At 44.2% G+C, this 17,116-nt stretch overlaps 1 long non-coding RNA gene across 1 annotated transcript; it reads right to left on the bottom strand.

The window, feature by feature from the left end:
* Nucleotides 1–548: 548 nt before the first annotated feature.
* LOC306985034 lies at nt 549–2,211 on the bottom strand. The gene is made up of 4 exons (XR_013794729.1): nt 2,075–2,211; nt 1,516–1,656; nt 904–1,030; nt 549–586 (listed from the first exon to the last, which is right to left on the bottom strand). It is a non-coding gene; the product is annotated as an uncharacterized lncRNA (long non-coding RNA).
* Between the last annotated feature and the right edge of the window lie 14,905 nt (nt 2,212–17,116).

Here is a 17,116-nt window from a genome sequence, read left to right as displayed (position 1 = left end):
AAAGATAAAAAAAAATCTTTATTGCAGTTTCTTCTAGTGCAAGTCAAAATTGAGTGACAAAGTACGTGAGTATGCAAGTAAAGCCACACTTACACTGCAATCAGTGTAGATTGTAGACTCTAAATTGTAGTTATTTTTCATTGCTTTTGCTTTGTACTGGAAGCCATGTTAACCTTTACATGAAACGGCCACCGTAGGAGTTAAAACGTGCTAGGAATGGGGGGGCTAGAAAGTAATAGCCTTCCTGTAGCTCAAACAGTAGAGCATTGGCGCTTGCAACACCAAGGTCATGGGTTCGATTCCCAGGGAAAGCAAGAATTGATAAGTATGTAAATGTGTAGCTTGAAATGCAATGTAAGTCGCTTTGGATAAAAGCGTCTGCCAAATGCTTAAATGTAAAATGTAATATTCAGTTCGTTGTCCCACCGTTAGATGGGAGAACTTCTTACACTACTGTACAGACAATACTAACCTCTCAAATTACTTTTGACGAGCGTTACAATGTCAAACACCCCAAGCAGCAAAATCCTCACCATTGTCCCACTGGATGCGATACATAAACACCTGAACCCGGGACAATTTCTTCCTGTTGAACAAAATAAAATTGATAGGCTTAAAAGTTTCAATTCAGTAAATTAAACAAAATATCCAGCATTCCAGATTTATGTACAATTGACTGTTGAAATTGGTCCCACTAGCATTATGTCAAGCATTCCTGGTCCCTACTGTCAATGTCGGAGATTTCATATTATCAGTAAGTAGTGTCAAAAAGAACAATTGCCACAAGGTACCAGGAAATTTGGGAGATTAGATTAGGACAAATTTACAGTAAATTGTATTCGATTATGACCAATTAATATAGAAGACATACTTTCCAACAGCACTGCATAAAAAAGTACTCACTGTTTGAACAGGGTTTGAAGGGCTGGGGAGAGACCCTGGACTGCCGAGATGCATGGAGCTTCTATTGAGCATTTCTTTTATCTGAGGTATCTCTGCATCAACAGGAAAAACTGAAACAGTTTCGAAACTGTGGGAGAAACAATAATTTTACAAAAGAACATTTGTAAATGGACATTTTTATATGAATCTGTTCGTTTTCTAATTTTAGTTTATAAAAATGCAAAACATAATTTCAAAGTCCAAAAAAAAAGTCCAAAGTCATTATTTTATTTTGTGCGCACACATTTTTTTTTTTTGAAAAGGTTTTGATTAAAATTTTGGTATTCAACATAGTATTTAAAAATACAACAAACGTTCCATTTTTGTTTTTGTTCCCATGGTTACAAAACGAAAAAGGAATGGACAAAAGTACATGGACCCTTGCTTCATTTGATTGAATGTTGTTTATGTAATCGTCATTTTAAAGCTTGTTACAAAGTGTTTCAACAAGAAACAAGCAAAAAACAATTCAAATATCGTCATTATGGTTACAGGGGGTCGTTAATGTCGTCTTTATGGGGTAACGTTAAAGAGTTAGTTTAGTAAGTTAGGCTACATTAAACAAAGACTCACTTTGGTTCCACTGACTGTGGCCACGGCAGTAGGGGTCATCATCATCCTCCCACAGACGTTTGGCACACGGTTTCTCTTTCCCACAATGTCATCTTCGGAATCTTTCTTCGAACGTTTGTCCAACTTTCGCTCCAAAGTAGGCTATTCAAAGAAATATCAGTCACTCACCATTGCCACTGATAGTTATCAACAAGGGTCTGAGTTAATATCATATTGAGTGGGCATTACATCACATTATTATCATTATCAATATCACAAATAGATCACTCATATCGGTAGAACGCCGTTATTCTGTGTGTGTGTGTGTGTGTGTGTGTGTAACGTTATCCTACATAACCTCGAGGTAACCTTATCTTTAGCAAGTCAAAGGAAGCTTTTTGCCTCAGCAAAACTAACATTAAACACATAGGCTATAAGTTAACGAACTAAACACATTCCTTGACAACGTAGTTTCGTTATAAATGATCTATTTAAGTTAATATATAGTAGCATATATCCCTGTGTAACTAACGTTAATAAATAGCAGTAAAAAAAACGTTAGGGTTTAACGTTAACTTACCTCCAACTGATTGAACGGTAGCCAAATGGGGAATCCACCTTTTGGTCGTTTTCCCACACCCCACTCGACGGCAAATTCGTCTTCGTTGGTAATCACGCCGTTTACAAAACTTTCCAGAACAAAATGTGACCAATACTAACGTTCCCCGCAACCCAGGCACACCATTTCACAAGCGCATAGCGCTTTCTCCTAGTCGTGTCGTCGTTAACGTTTTTCTCAGGTTGTACGCGGGTGTTGCTATAGTGACAGAACTGGTTACTAGGGAAATACTGATTGCAAATTCTCACTAAGAATTTTTTTTATGTTTTCAAAATCAAAACCAATATGTTGTTATTATTATTATTATTATTGTTAATCTTACATTCATTATTTTTCTATTTTAAGTTATTTTAGTTTTAAAAATCAGGCCGCGGAGGTTACGTAATTCCACGTAAATGTGCTCCAAGAAAGCAAGGTTCAAATATAGATGAAGATACATTTGATAGTAAATTATATTTTGCAAAGGAATTTTGGAGATTTATGTTTTAGGTTTTTCTTTTTCTTTTTTTAGAAGAAGAACTGGTTTAATAAAGATAATTTAAGTGTAGGTAAATATTATTCTGACACACACACTTGTGTCTGTGTTGTGTGAATACCAAATATAGTATTTTTTAATACAATAATGCAGTGTTTTCTTTGTATTTTTTTGAGAAATACATCCACAAAGTACCATAACCATATGCCACAGCTTTAAAAATGCATCAGTATCACATGCATGTATGTTTACATACATTTATTAAATGTGGAAAACAAATATGTATGTCACATATTTATACTTAATGTTGTCCATATATGCAAGAAACCAATACTATACTGTAATATATGCAGATATATGGTATCATATATGGATGAACTCAAATATTTTCTTCACATGTTTGGACACATAAATGTTCATATATGTTGCAGGCATATATTGTGTTCTCAGATAAGTCAAATATATGTATAGATATATGTCATGCTATTTAAAATATAAGTACATATATGGCCATATATTACATTTTTGTATGGGTTATACTAGCGTTATAGGCTAAACTGTTTTTAGAGATAAAACGTACTCGGTTACCTAACGTAACCTCGGTTCTCTCTAGAAGAGGGAACGAGTACTGCGTACTGAAAGTACGCACCGGGTAAAGTCTCTTTGCTCGAGATATTGAAGCCAAAATTTATCTTTAAATTTCTATATATTGTAAACGCAGTGCAGCAGCAGTCAGACCTAGAGCGGGCAATCTAGCGCGCTCATTGGCTGCTCCGCGGCAACTGCTGCAGCCTACCACTGAGCCCCTAGCGTGACGTCACGCCCAATGAGGGCGCTTCGCGCCCTCACGCGGCAAAGCCCGCCGAAATGGGAGTGGCTTAGCGTATATAAGGGGCCGTCAGGCTGCTAACACTCGATTTTTTCATCGCTGAAGCGAAATGAGCTCGAAGCGCGACACGGCAGGGAACGCAGTACTCGTTCCCTCTTCTAGAGAGAACCGAGGTTACGTTAGGTAACCGAGTACGTTCTCTTACGAGAGGTTCTCTCGTACTGCGTACTGAAAGTACGCACCGGGAACCCCTTGTAAACGCCGTGTGCGCTTAAGCAGTCACTATATGAATCCCAGGGGGGAACGCCCCGGGGGACATGGATAAGTGAAATTTAGGTGGCCAACAGAGTGGGCTCGCACCTGTACATAAGCACTTTATGAGGGGATATACATACAGAGCGGCACTGCCGGTCTTATATTGAACACATCTACCCTTGTAGCGCAGTTCACGAGTGAGTCGCTAGGACTTTTTTTTTTTTTCAGACTGAAAGGAGTCTAGCCTGCAAGGCGGGGACTTCTAGGTTGTAGAACCTAACAAATGTAGACGGGGAGGCCCAGCCTGCCGCCGTACAAATGTCATGAATAGAAATCCCGCTGGACCAAGCCCACGAAGAGGCCATGCCTCTGGTGGAATGAGCCCTAACGCCCAAGGGGCATTGCAGGTCTTTAGACGCGTAAGCCGCAGCAATAGCGTCCACTATCCATCTGGATAGGCTGTGTTTCGAGGCGGCGAGACCTTTGGTGCGCCCACCGAACGAAACAAAAAGCTGCTCCGAGCGCCTGAAGGCGGCGGAGCGCGTGACGTAAATTCTCAGTGCTCTGACAGGACAAAGGAGGTTCGCATCGACCTCGTTGCCCGATGCCGGCAAGGCTGAGAGTGAAATGATCTGTGCTCTGAACGGGGTACCGATCGCTTTGGGGACATAACCGTGTCTCGGTTTAAGGATGACTTTAGAGTCATTAGGTCCAAACTCGAGGCACGTAGCACTCACAGAGAGCGCGTGTAAGTCACCCACACGTTTAACTGATGCAAGAGCGATCAGAAACACGGTTTTGAGCGCGAGGTACTTCAACTCCACAGAGTGTAGCGGTTCGAAGGGATGCGCTTTCAGGGCCTCTAAGACCAGGGAAAGATCCCAGATAGGAACCGAGGGGGGCCGTGGGGGATTCATCCTCCTGGCTCCTCTAAGGAAGCGGATGATGAGCTCATTCCTTCCTATCGCCTGGCCGAGCGTCGACTCGGCGAACGCTGCGATGGCCGCGACATATACTTTGAGCGTGGAGGGGGACCTGCCCCTGTCCAACATCTCTTGAAGGAAGCAAAGCACCCACGAAACTCCGCACGTTTGTGGCTGTATGCCCTTGTCCGTGCACCATTTAGTAAACACCGACCATTTAGACGCATAAAGCCGCCTGGTAGAGGGGGCTCTAGATTGCGTGATCGTGTTCACGACCCCTTCTGGCAAAGCAACGGGTACCCGTTGACTATCCATGCATGCAGAGACCATAGCTCTGGATGAGGGTGCCAAATCGATCCGCCGGCTTGGGAAAGGAGGTCTTTCCTCGCCGGGATCGGCCATGGGGCTGAGTCTGACAGCCGCACCAACTCCGAGAACCATGTCTGGTTCTCCCATCGGGGGGCTATGAGGAGCACCGAGTGACGCATTTCCCTGATTCTCTTGATTACTTGTGGTAACAATGAGACCGGAGGGAACGCGTATAACGGGCATCTGGGCCATGTCTGGGCCAGAGCGTCCTCGTTCTTCGAAAAGAATCTTAGGCAATGGGCGTTGTCTGTCGACGCGAATAGGTCGACTTCCGCCTTGCCGAAGCGGTGCCACAATAACTGGACTGACTGAGGTTGCAGGGACCATTCCCCGAGGGGAATGTTGTTCCTGGACAGTCTGTCCGGTCCGTCGTTCAGGCGTCCTGGCACATGCGTGGCTCTGAGCGAGCGCACGTGGTGCTGAGCCCAGACGAGGAGGCGTTCCGCCAGATCGCAGAGTGACCTGGATCTGACACCGCCCTGGCGGTTCACGTACGACACCACAGACATGTTGTCCGTTCGAACCAGTACGTGGTGGCCCCGCAGAAAAGGGAAGAAGTGTTTCACAGTGTACTCGACCGCTATCATCTCCAGACAGTTTATATGGAGGAGCTTCTCCGTGTCTGACCATAGGCCAAAGACCGGTCTGCCCTCGAATACCCCGCCCCAACCTAGGTTGGAAGCGTCCGTCGAGATAACTTTTCGGTACGAGACAGTTCCCATCATAACTCCCCGCTGATACCAGTCGGTCACTAGCCAGGGCTGCAGAGCTGAAACACAGCTCTGAGTCACACTGATTCGGTAACCGCTGGAAGCCCAGGCTCGGTGGTGTACACGAGCGTTGAGCCATCGTTGCAGGGGGCGCATACGCAATAGACCTAGCCGGAGCACTGCTGCGGCTGAGGCCATAAAGCCCAGCAATCTCTGAAACGTTTTCAGGGGAAACACTTTGTCTTTCTGGAAAGATGCGGCCAAACGCTGAACACGGCGCGCGCGCTGTGTTGACAAGCGAGCCGTCATTGCCACCGAGTCGAGCTGTATTCCTAGAAAGGAAGCTGACTGACGGGGCAGCAGTGAGCTCTTGGTCCAATTGACCGTGAGACCCAGGTTTTCCAGATGACTGAGTAGCACAGCTCTGTGAGACACGAGTTCCGCCTCTGATTGTGCTAAAATCAGCCAGTCGTCCAGATAGTTCAGTATTCGCATCCCCTGACGCCTCAGGGGGGCGAGCGGTGCGTCCATGCACTTCGTAAATGTACGGGGTGCTAAAGACAGGCCGAACGGCAGGACGGTGTACTGATATACCTGACCGTCGAAGGCGAATCTCAAGAATGGCCTGTGACGGGGTATGATCTGAATCTGAAAGTACACGTCTTTCAGATGGAGAGAAATGAACCAGTCCCTCGGGCGAATTTGCGCGAGGATTTGTCTGGTCGTAATCATTTTGAACGGTCTTTTCATAAGAGCTTTGTTCAAATGTCTCAGATCTAATATAGGTCTGAGCGCTCCGTCCTTCTTGGGCACGAGAAAATAACGGCTGTAAAAGCCTGACTCGCTCATAGAAGGACATACCGGCTCTATCGCCCCCTTGCATAACAGTTTTGCTATTTCTGCGCGAAGTAGGTGTGCTACTTCTGGGTTCACGCTCGTCACTGTACGGGCTCGGAAGCGCGGGGGACGGCGAGCGAACTGCAGTGTATAGCCCTGTCTTACAACATTCAGCACCCATTCTGACACGCCCGGGATCGCTTCCCATGCTTTCGCACGCATAGCTAGGGGCAGAATGGTCTCCGCGTTCTGAGCGCCGCACTGCGCGGGCTCGAGAAACTGAAACGGAGGTATCAGCGCGGCGCGCGCGCCCTCGTTTGCTGAGTAATGCTGCTCGCTGGTTACAGCAGCCTGCCGTTTCACATTCAGTAACTCGGTCGCTAGGGACGGAGAATAGTCTGTGGCGCGAACAGCGGTGCTTGTGAGCGATATGGGGGGAACAGTGTTCGTCAGTGAGCGCGCGTGCTCGTGAGCATGTGCAGCGCTTATATCTGAAACACGGCCTATTGGCTTTATTAGTTTCGCCCCCCGTGATAACTGTACAACAGAGCGGACATTTTGTAGGTGTGGGCACTGGGACGTGGGCACAAGTCCTACATTTAACACTCGAGCGGTACGTGCCCGCTTTATGTGAGTGGGCTCTGTGACAAATATGGGGGACGTGCTTGTGTGTAGGGGTGAACACATTGGAGTGGGCACATTTTCTACACATAGAACACAATTGGCGTGAGCCGTATGAACAGACATTACACTCTTTTTGTGACTTATCTGGGTCGCCGTGAAAACGGCGTTTGTGTGCAGGCAAGCGTGTACTGTGAGTGGCTCGTTGGCTGCTGAATACACAACTGCAGTAGCCTTGTTTAAGGGGACTGACAGAGCGGCTAACTTTGATGGCGGTCCGGCGGCGGCGGCGGGACTCGCGCATCTTTTCCTCTTCGCGGTGGCTAGGAGGATTTCGCGGCCTCAGGCTTCAGCACGATCTTCTGTCGCGGTCCCCGGGGGGGAGGCGGTCTGTGACGGCTGTTTGAGCGCGATCGAGGGCGGCCGCCCTGTCGCTGCTGCGAAGCTGATGGAGGCTGCGATGGGCGCTGTTGCGATGAGCTTCGTGCAGGAGGCTGGTTCTGGGAGCGGCCTGCAGCGGAGCTAACGCGTCGAGGGAGGAACAGCTTCATGGCTTGAGATGTTTTCTGTACCTCAGAAAATCTGTCCACAATCCCGGTCACCGCAGGGCCAAAGAGGCCGGCGGGGGAGAGCTGGGCGTTGAGGAACACGGCGCGTTCAGTCTCACTCATCTCGGCGAGCGTCAGCCAAAGGTGCCTCTCCGTTACCGTGAGCGAAGCCATGCATCGTCCCATTGCCTGTGCTGCGGATTTCGTGGCGCGGAGGGAAAGATCCGTCGCGCTGCGCAGATCCGTCACGATGTCCTGAACCGGGCGTTTCTCGTCCAAACGGCGGAGGAGTTCAGCCTGGAGGATCTGGAGGACAGCCATAGAATGCAGGGCGGAAGCGGCTTGACCGGCGGCGGCGAAAGCGCGGCCGACAAGGGCTGAGGTGGTCCTGCAGGCTTTCGACGGGAGGGCAGACTTTGAGCGCCATTTTGGTGATGGCGGGCAAAGGTGCACTGCGACCGCCTCTTCCACTGGGGGAATCCGGCTGTAACCTTTTTCGACGGCTCCGTCCACTTGGGAGAGAGTCGAGGAAGCAGGGGAGCGGAGTCTCGCGGAGAATGGAGCATTCCACGATTTAGAGAGCTCGCTGTGGAGCTCCGGCAGGAAGGGTGCTGACCTAGAGGCAGGCGCTAGGCGGCGGCTAGGTAGAAAGCACCCATCGAGCCTGTTGGGCGCGGGCGCCTCCGGTGGAGACCAGTCCAGGCCCAGTTGGTCGACGGCCATGGTGAGGAGGCGGATAAGTTCGGCGTCCACATTAGACCGGGCCTTGCCAGGTTCCTGCGTCGAAGAGGAGGTGGAGTGTGCTGATCCAGACCACTCTTCACTGTCCGACGCCTGTCGATGGCGTCGTCCCCCGCCTCGTCCCCTGTGTCGACGGCAGTGAGGGCCGAAGCCGTCATCTGCGCGTCGGGAAGGGGGGGCGGTGAAGGGGAACGCGAAGCTCGAGGGGAAGGTTCCGGCGAGCGTTCGCGAGCGACGGGCTCCGGGAGTCTCTGGGCACGGCGCTTCTTCTTTCGCGGGCCACTGGAGAGAGGCGGAGCGACAGCCTCGACGTCGAAGAGGGCGAGTCGAGCCCGCAGGGTCGAAATCGCCATCTCATCACACTCGATGCAGCCACCCGTCGAGAGAGCGATGGCTGCGTGGTCTTGGCCCAGGCAGAGAGCGCATATCACGTGGCGGTCTCCGTCGCTGAGCGCGGTTCGGCACGAACCGCAGGAAAGACGAGGCATTTTTGTACAAACGCCTGCTCTTTTAGGACGTGAGTCGCGGCGGCGAGCTCACGGAGAGGTATATAGAAAGGATACTTTTGTCGCCGGATAGCGTAGCTGGCACGGACGGCTGAAGGTGGCGAAGACGGCCGGCTTCCTCAGGCGCTGTCCTAAGCTGGCTGGTCGCTGGATTCGACGGCGGCGGCTTCTCTCGGAGGTCAGCGAAGCGTAGAGCGTCGCTGAAGAGATGAAAATCGAGTGTTAGCAGCCTAACGGCCCCTTATATACGCTAAGCCACTCCCATTTCGGCGGGCTTTGCCGCGTGAGGGCGCGAAGCGCCCTCATTGGGCGCGACGTCACGCTAGGGGCTCAGTGGTAGGCTGCAGCAGTTGCCGCGGAGCAGCCAATGAGCGCGCTAGATTGCCCGCTCTAGGTCTGACTGCTGCTGCACTGCGTTTACAATATATAGAAATTTAAGGATAAATTTTGGCTTCAATATCTCGAGCAAAGAGACTTTACCCGGTGCGTACTTTCAGTACGCAGTACGAGAGAACCTCTCGTAAGAGAACTATTTACATTCGATAATCATGAAAACAAATCTCAGATAACGGTTGACTAGGTAACAATGTGTAATTAGACCAAAGGTTCATTTTGCACTGGAGTTCTCCTTTAAACTGCCTAGAAGGAAAAATTAAAAGCGAGGCATGATAATACTTCAATTGAGTTAGTGTTGTTGAGCTATTCATTAACTGACTTTACTAAAGAAGTACAGGCCATTTAGATCCAGCCACAAGGAAGCCATAATGTAACACTAGAGGATCTCAAAGTGAGTGGGGTTTTATAGGATCCCCAAAAGCATTATAGCAAGAATCTAATAAAAGTTAGCTTCTTACCACAGTTTCTGTCAGAAGACATTTCTGATATCCTAGTCCTAATGTTTCCAGCCAGTTTTCTGAGATAGGTGCAGTGCTGTCTCATCTCCCTCATCACAATGATCTTTTCCTCTTGAAGCCGCACTTTTGACATGTACACATCAAAAATCTTCTTCTTGGTGAGAATGTTGCTGGATTCTGAAGTCACACAAATAACATCCCTTCAATACAAATTTGACCTGTACATTCTAAACAGCAGGCAAAACATTAGTGTATGTACATCCCATAACCTGGTGCAGGGTGCAAAATAGCCTTGGTTAGAAATTGCTACATACCACTGCTGTGCACTTCCCATGGCCATATTAGACTGTCTCCTCCCCCCACAGAGAGCCCGCTCTCCACCTTCCCCTTAAAGATGTGCTCCTCATCTGCCACCTGCTCATTGTAGAGCTTGATTGTTTGCAAGAGTTTTCTTTTCTCTTCCCACAATTTTCTTCAACGGAAGTGTCAAATTTTGTTTATGCAGATATCAGAAAGTTAAATGAAATACTAATATTTATAACTGACTAAAGAATTAATAAATTAAAATGTAAAAAAAATAGAATGACTGAAAAGGCGTAATAGGCCGAATATCTGTAAAATTTAAAGGAAGACATTTTAAAATGAAGGACCTGAAAACACGTTAAGACCAAAACAATACAGATAAGACATCTGCAAGTAATAAAAATGACATAAATATTAGATGAGTTATCAACATACCAGTCTGATTATAAAGGCTGGCTTTTTTTTATGAACACCAAAAAACATTTGTTCTATAGATTTCTGACGTTCATGTTGGTCATCCTCACATCTGGTACCTACAGTTTCTTAAAGCAACAACAATATTACAAGTAAATGATTCTAATGTATTTTAGGCTGTACATTTAAACAGTTTGGAGTTCAAGTTAAGTTTGTTTAGAGCCTCAATTCACTGTTTACAGTCTCAAAGGAGCCTACAAGACCACAAGTTTATAACAAACAAAACAGGACGACACGTCCTTACTTAATCCTTATGCATGGCAAAGATTCTCAGTTACACAATTAATTATCACACTGCAATATTAGTAAACTACATAGAAGAATGTCTATAAAATACTGTACCATCAGTAGCCCATTTTCTGACATCATCTACCCACTGATGCACAATATTCTCAGGACACCCCAGCTCACTGCTCAAATTCTACAGTCTCTGAGACTCAGCCCCAGCCTTTTTGAAAGTCTGGTGTAAAAAAAAAAAAAAAAAAGATTTCTGCCTTTGCGATCTTAAAAAGTGAGAAAAATCATGAAAAGCATTGTATACATAACTCCGACACAACATAATACCTTGATGTATCTGCTGGATAGTGCAAGATGAAGGCCTTCCTGCTTCCGTCGGTTCCATCCAATAGCATGGACAGTTAACATGTCATTCCTGGCTTTAAACAACAAAATGATGTGATGGAGGAAAGTCCCATTAATGCTCATGGCATTTTACTTCATCCACACATTTACCATTGAGTTTTAATTTAAGATAGATGTAATGCAGTAAATTTGCAATAAATAATATATAATATTTGCAATCTTAGAGTACAAAGTATTAGACAGAAAGAATAAAAACAATAAAAAGAAGAAAGAATAAAAGACAGGTTTCCTAAAATAATATAAATAAGCAACAATTACCAGATTTTGTCATGTACTTGGTTGTCAGGGCACACCGAGACAGGTAGCTGTTTACCATTTCGACCTCCTCCCCTGCAGTTGTGCCAGCACCTTCCTGATTTTTGCCAGTCCAGATTATCTAACAAATTAGGGTGGCAGTTATATTATAATCATATACAGTGTATTATATAAGTCATAAAAATACAATTTCAAATGGTATGATAAAGAATATGCAGTACCTCACACTTGGTTGAATGAGCCGGCATGCATGACAGAAAGGAATGGTCTCATCTCCAGTAAAGGTCTGAGTTCCAACATGGAGACTGCCAACTTTTCCAGGTAACGCCAATACTTGCAATATACGTGCAATAGAACTGTCCGTTTGTGGCTGCTTGGAGCTCCTTCTGCAGGTACAGCGGATAAGCAAATATTTCCCCCCTGTACATGTTAAGAGCCTTGAGTAGCACTCTGTGCCTGCAAACAACCACCTCAAGGCCCTCTTCATCCAGTTTGCTTGCTCTTCTGGACGTTTCACGTGCAGCAGACCACTGACTGGCTCTACAGATCCCTTTGCCGGCAGTCTATACAGACAAAATAATTCTGGTTAAAACTGAAAGTTGCTAGAACTAGTTACTTCATCCATCAGGATGAGTCAAGTTACATCACACCAACTGGCATCTTTGTAATGATCGGTGACAATAAAGGTTTACTTTCAAACTACTACTAAAGAGGAGCTTCAGAAAATGCATCTACACTTTCTCTACTCTAGCAACACAAACTAGTTGAAAGGCAGGGTGACAAACTGCATGCATAGTCACTATCTCTTACAGAGATCTGCTATTACATAATGAATGAGCTACTAAACTAGCCACTTTGGATGCCACCACACATATCATATCTAATTTCAAACCTCAACACAAGATTTCTTCAAAGAGTGCACCATGCTCAAAGTGCTTGTAACAAACTAAGATACTAGTGTACGTATTATATAAGCTTACACCAACTAGGGATACAATATCTATTAAATAAAGCAACAATCATACATTTCAAATGTTGCAACACTAACACTTTTCATTTTACTCCTGATCTCATCAACAAAATAGTGTACATCAGTGTCCTTGGCAATGAAGGTGCCATCAAAATAGGGTTCCTCTGACCTTAATAGAATAAGAAAAAAAAAATGATGTTCAGTGTCAGACATTATGGGCCCTATTTTAACGATCTGAAACGCAAGTGTCAAAGTGCAAAGCGCAAGTAACTTTGTGGGCGGATCCCGGCGCTGTTGCTATTTTCCCGGCGGATAAATGACTCTTGCGCCCGACGCAAATCTAAAAGGGGTTGGTCTGAAGTAGCTTCATTATTCATAGGTGTGGTTTGGGCGTAACGTGAAATAAACCAATCAGAGCGTCATCTCACATTCCCTTTAAGAGCCGGCGCGCTTGTTCCATGGCGGATTGCTATTATAACGGCGGGTTTGCCAGCGCACGCAGGAGCAGTTCACAGCAGAGGAAACCGACGTTCTCGTCAGGGCCGTAAAACACAGAGAAGTGACATTGGGGATGATGGGAGAAACCCACCCAAATTAGCTTCGGTTAAACAGGCGTATAATTTGGGTAAATGTGTAGCCTAATCTAGATTTTTTTATTTTTTTTTATCTAGATAGATCTTTTTCACATCTTCACGGACATACCAATGATTTCCCTCGTGTGTTAATATTTTTCCTTGTAATAATGTATGATTTGCAAAAATGAAAACTGCTGCATCTGTTTATATTAGAGAATCAAAGTGGATGCGGGTTAACATTATGGCCAAGCACGCGCCCTTAAAATACCACATCACTAACGCGCAACGCGCCACTGTCTTTAGACAGTTTTTTTCTTGGTCAATGGCGCAATTGCTTTCTAAAACTGGAAAATAGCACCATTGAAGTTTTGCGCCGGAACACGCCTTCTCTTTGCGCTGAACCGCCCCCGCGAGCGCAAGTTCATTTCCTAATTTACCGACGTGCGTCTGTGGAGGGAAAAGTCCGCTGTGCGCGGGTGCAAAATAGGAATGATACATGCGTCGGTGTACAAAGTCAATTGCGCTGGGTGCAAGATAGGGCCCACTATGTTCTGTTAACTTTACATTAAGTAAAACAATTACAAGTTTAAAACAACTAACCCCTTTGACTGCCGAAATCGGTACACTTTTCTGTTGCCATCTGCACAAAGAGCAAGCATGTTGGGTGTACATGCTGGGCAGGTGAAGTGCTCTACACTGGCCATTTCTTCACACTGGTACTGGCAGAATGTGTATTCCATGAAGCTTCTTTGGAATACGTCTCCATGTATTTTCCCAGTCTGTACATACGATTAGTAAAGAGTAAAAATAAATAGCTACACTAATGTTCTCCCATCTCTACTTAAGGCAACTTTGAGCCACACTGATCTTACCCTTCCAAAGAGACAGGTCCTCCTCTCCAACATCCGGATAAAACCTTGTCTCGATAAACCTGGTGCAACAGTTTTCATTTCTTCAAATGAGCTGAAGACATCTATGGAAAACAGCGTGTCAGCATTCACAGATGCTGGCCAATACCCACTTCTTATTAGGTCGCTCATGTCAGGTGTCCAATGAGCCAGACATAATCTGCACAGCAAGTTTGGCAAGTGCAAATCATACCGACCTAAAATCAAAAAGTAGAACATTCTAACACACAAAGGGACAAGAAAAAAATAAAATATAAAACCATAGTTCATACCATTTATGTAAACCAAAATGATTGCTCTGCCAGCTGATTCTGTGACGTTTGAAGGGTCACAAGTGCATAATTGGACAGGTCTCACTGTAGGCAATAAACAGACTGAAAGGAGAAGAGAAATAATTAGTGAGAAAGCATTAAAAATATGTTCAATTAAGATAATAAAAAACTTCAATCACTTTACCAAAAAGGTTCAAAATACTACCTTGATTGACCAGTGTATATTTGCCATCTTTTTTTACACAGCACACTGTTGGCTCAATGGGCTTGTAAACTCCCTCAATACAGGACTCCCTGTTATGGAGAGTGAGTTTTTTGTGTATGTGTATGTCACAATCCATACACAGCCACTCTTGTGGCATGCAGTCTCAGCAGCGAATGACGGCAGGAGATGCAGTGGCTGCAGTTCTTTTCTGAAGCCACATTGCAGGACAGCAAGCAGTAGATGTGATAAGACCTTGCTTTCCGCCACTCATCTTGGGCTACAGATTGGCGCAAGCACCATGATGTGGATGTTGAAGGATGCTTGTTGGTACCTTGAACATCTGCTGATGTCAGAATATCCTGCAGTTTCTGCATCTCACGGTCTAAAAGACAGAAATAAGAAAATAATCATTCCTTTCATGCTTACTGCTAACTTGCTTAGTTACAGTAAGGTCAAGGTGTCATTTTACCGAATAAGTGTTGAGAGCAGTTTGATTGGGTAACTGTGGGAACCTCCTCAGGTGACTCAAAATTAGTAGCATCCTCACTGCCAACTACGGAAACAACTGAAAAGATAGATAGAAAGGAAAGAGTAAACAATTTTCATAAAGCACATAATACAGTCTGACAATTTCATTAATCTCAAAACGTTTTTTTCCCCTCATAATCTGGACATAATCTTGAACTGTTAGCAGCATGAAGCTGACACTGATTGCTTCACTTCCACTTAATTTCTTTGTAATTGCTTAGCATTACAGTGAAGTCAATAACATACGTAACACATCCACCATGTGGTGTTTCTGATGGCACAGTTTAACATACAGTATTTAAAGGAAAATGATGTGTGTGTGTGTGTGTGTGTGTGTGTGTGTGTGTGTGTGTGTGTGTGTGTGTGTGTGTGTGTGTGTGTGTGTGTGTGTGAGAGAGAGAGAGAGTGTTTGAGAGAGAGAGGTAGTAAGAGGAGTATAGGAATGGCTCTTAAAAGAGCCGTTGGTTTTCTTATAAAGGTATAGAGGTGGAGGTAACAGGGAAGGATGGTGGGTAAAAACAGGAGCTGTTGGACAAAGGAAAACAAAAACATAGTTGCAGAAAGGCTTCCTGGATTTGTCATATTATACATATAAAGTACTGTAACTGTAACAAAATAATCAAAGATAATAAAGAACTGTGATTATTTTATTGTACAGTGTATATTCAGCATGTAAACAGCACGAATGAATAGAAACAGTGTGTCGTGACATATGAGGTGAATGGATCATTTATATGCTAAATCTGAATACATTTTCATGACCACTAAAAAAAATTGTCATTTGTGCTCTCGGTGCACCTGTAATTAGTCGTGTGTATGGTTCCCGTAGTAAAACCAGTGTTCATTTTTTGAAGGGCTGCCACTGTTGTACCCCAATAGGTAAAACTTTTGCACATTTTCTTCTGACACATTTATTAACATCAATTACAGAACATAACCCTCAATAAAAAAATAAATGTAATTGCACAAACTAGAAAAATTTGAGTAAATGTTACATGTGCGCTATTGTTCAAAAGTTTTGGGGTCGGTAAGATGGTTAATGTTGAAAGAAGTCTAAAATGCGTACCAAAGCTGCATTTATTTGATCAAAAATACAGTAAATCTTTGTAAAAACTAATTATTATTTTTTGGAAATATTATTGCAATTTGAATATGTTAAAATGTAATTTATTCCTGTGATCAAAGCTGAAATTTCAGCATCATAATTATTAGAACAGCATTTAAATGAAATATAGGTCTATATTTTTTTGGTAACACTTTACAATAAGGTTCATTTATTAAACATTAGTTAATGTATTAACTAACATGAACTAACAATGAGCAATACATTTGTTACAGTATTTATTGATGTTAGTTAATAGAAATAAAGCTGTTCATTGTTTGTTCATGTTAGTTCACAGTGCATTAACTCATGTTAACAAGATTTTGATAAAGTATTATTAAATGTTTAAATTAACATTAAAAAAAGATTAATAAATGCTGTATAAGTGCAGTTCATTATTAGTTAATGTTAACTAATGTAGCTAACTATTGTTAACTAATTAACCTTATTGTAAAGTGTTACCATTTTTTTTGTAACAATGTAAAGGCATTTACTGTTACGTTTAATCAATTTTAATGCATAATTTCTGAATAAAATAAATTTGTTCTAAATAAATAAAATTAACGTTACTGGTTTTAAAAAAAACACATAAGGATCGACATGTTTTTATGTGAGGATCGATCCTTTTAGAATAGATACAACATTAGAATCGATATTTTTGTGTGATTAATTAATTAGCCAATTAATATCAATTTCCATTAACGTTATTGACCACAGTAACGTTAACAGCACCATTGATTAAAAGCTCCACACGCCACACACACACACAAATATAACGTTAGGCTACAGCAACGTTAGGATTTCTTAAATTACAGCACCATAATAAAAATATGCCTTTGACCGACCTGAACAACACGGGAATTTTGGAGAATGCACTATATCGCTTTCTCTTTGGTCCGTGGAGAGTTGTTGGCATTGAGGAAATGATCGCCCCCTACTGGTAGTCAACCTTCATTCATGCGTGTCATGTTTACGCCTAGAGGAGGCAAAGCGTGACCCTGACACGCATCCGCTAGTGGTCCAGCGTGTGTATTACACGCTTTTGCGTGATACCGGGTTGGGGGATGAGATGAAAATATCTGATATTATACGTTGATGACT

Source organism: Phoxinus phoxinus, assembly GCF_949152265.1.
Source record: "Phoxinus phoxinus genome assembly, chromosome: 17".
Classification (NCBI taxonomy): domain Eukaryota; kingdom Metazoa; phylum Chordata; class Actinopteri; order Cypriniformes; family Leuciscidae; genus Phoxinus; species Phoxinus phoxinus.
Note: the sequence above shows the minus strand (reverse complement) of the source record. Positions and strands in the feature narration are given on the sequence as shown.